A 2,500-nucleotide genomic window follows, 5' to 3' on the forward strand; every position below is an offset into this window, starting at 1 on the left:
GCTTATTTAAGATTAGGAAGCTAGGTCATGGGCTATTGCCCGCAAATAACCAATGACGTTGCCATATGAAGGATATCTTTCTAAAATGTTTTTTATCCGTTCAGAAGAGTCATGATATTTCTTTGTGGTTGAGATGACATAGAAAATGAAGACAACTGGACCAGTACCCCATCTTTGTACGCAATCAAGGAATGGAGACCCAGAGGATGTAGAGGTGAGCAGAACCTCCACGGACAGTTCAGACAGTCGCGGACGATTTAGTCAATCCCGGATAACCTGACGACAATATATCGACCCTACATCAGTAGTTCTCATTTTCTATGTTTTCATTACAATTGGTGATGTCTACGACATTTGAGACACAGATTGGGGGACACCACCCTAATATTTGGAAGTTTTTCGACTGCCTGAAGAAAGAACAAAACTTTAATGAAGTCAAAGTCGATCAATACTTGGCTGGTACTTCATCTCAACCACAAAGAAAGAAATATCGTGACTCTTTTCAACGGATAAAAAACATTATAGAAAGATATCCTTCATATAGCAAAGTCTTTTATTATTTGCGGGCAATAGCCCATAACCTAACTTTCTAATTTAAAGTAAATAAATTCATAGTTTTAAGTTTAGTTTCAACTAATTTTCCATTTTTAGTAGTTTTGTCATTAATTTGCTTAACTATTCTTGATAAATACGAAAAAAAATCTGCCTTGTTTTTGTATCCTAAATAAAGACTTCGAAACTTATTATTTCTTTATCAAAGGTAAAGTATACTAAATGAAGGATGAAGACACGACCTTGTATAATTCAAATTAGAATATTTTCATTTTTATTTTTATTTTTCGATGAACTGTATATATATATATATATATATATATATATATATATTTACATATATATATGTATATCTGTATATATATATATATACATGTATGTATATATACATGTATATATATATATATGTATGTATGTATATATATATATATGTATATATATATATGTATTTAACTATTTGTTCGTAGGAATTAATTTTCAGGTTCATAGCTTATCACGCCAGTCAGACAGCCATTCAAGTGTTCTTTGGTTAATTTTGATCAGGTCAATGTTGTCTAAATTGGTTGAAAGATTGCACGAGCTTAGGATATGGTCAATGTTCTGTTCAGTTTCTTCACACTCGCAGGATGGGTCGGTTTTGAGGCCCCATTTAACCAGATTGTCACCAGTTCTGGCGACTCTGGATCTTGCTCTATTTAGTGTGGACCATTCGCGTCTTGGTAGCAGTGCCCCATCTGAGAGCTCTTCAGTGGGTCCTTGCACTGTACTGTTAGGGAAAGTTGTGCTGTCAGACTCCTTCCACTGTTGTATTATGTAACTGTGGGGCAACATACCAGGTGGTATCTCCTCCACAGTGGCAAAGCTCTTTCGCGACTTGAGTCTACTTGGGGGAGGCACATGTGAGTGTAGTGGGTGCCTTGTGTCCGAGGTTTGTTTACCCTTTTCGACTTTTGCTAAAGCGCGTCGTCGAATATCTGGGGGTGCTTTGCCTGCGATTCTGTAAAGGATGTTGGTGGGCGTGGGGCGAAGTGTTCCTGTGATGATTCTGCAGGTTTCGTTCAGTACTGGTAATACTAAGCGATTTAACTTGAGAGAGGAAGTACTCAGTTGGAACGTGCCGAGTTTCTTTCCTGCCAAGAGCCTTAAAAAAATTAAATGATATTTAAATATACACATATATATACAAAAAAACCAACAGACTTTATCATATCTCATCAGATTTTGACAATCTCAGATAGACACCAACAGACCTCGACAGATTCCGAAATATTTCATCGGACCTCGAGAATGACAGGCCCACAAAATGTTTCAAGAGAATTCATTAGTCTCCAACAGATTTCGTCGGACCTAAACAGACTCCGGCAGACCCTGACAAACCACAGCAGACTACGGCAGGCTTCGTAAAACCTCGACAGAATTTACAGACCTCGACAGACTCCCACAGGTTTTATCAGAGCTTGACAGATTATGACAGACCCCAGCAGAACCCAACAGGCCTTAATAGACTTCGAGAGACTCCAACAGACCCTGACATATTTTAACAGACTCCGACAGACTCCTTCAGACATTGACCTACTCTAACAGACCTCGATAGACTTCACCAGATTCCGACAGACCCTGACAAACTCCAATAGACTAAGGCAGAGTCGGACTGACTCCATCAGACCTCCACAGACTCTGAAAGACCCTGGGGGACTCCATCAGGCTTCTACAGGCTCTGACATATCTTGGCAGAGTACAACAGATTCCATTAGATAGAGACTGACAGACAACAATAGATCCTGAAAAACTTCATCAGAGCTCGACGGACTCTAGCAGACTCTGACAGACACTAATAGGATCCATAAGAGCTCGATGTGCTCTTATTGAACCCAATAGATTACAACAGACTTCAACAGGCTTCATCAGGCCCGAAAAGAACCTGAAAGACCTCGACTGACTCCATTAG

This window comes from Oratosquilla oratoria, chromosome 7 (genome assembly GCF_046742065.1).
Source record: "Oratosquilla oratoria isolate Oo_2021 chromosome 7, ASM4674206v1, whole genome shotgun sequence".
In the NCBI taxonomy this organism is placed as follows: domain Eukaryota; kingdom Metazoa; phylum Arthropoda; class Malacostraca; order Stomatopoda; family Squillidae; genus Oratosquilla; species Oratosquilla oratoria.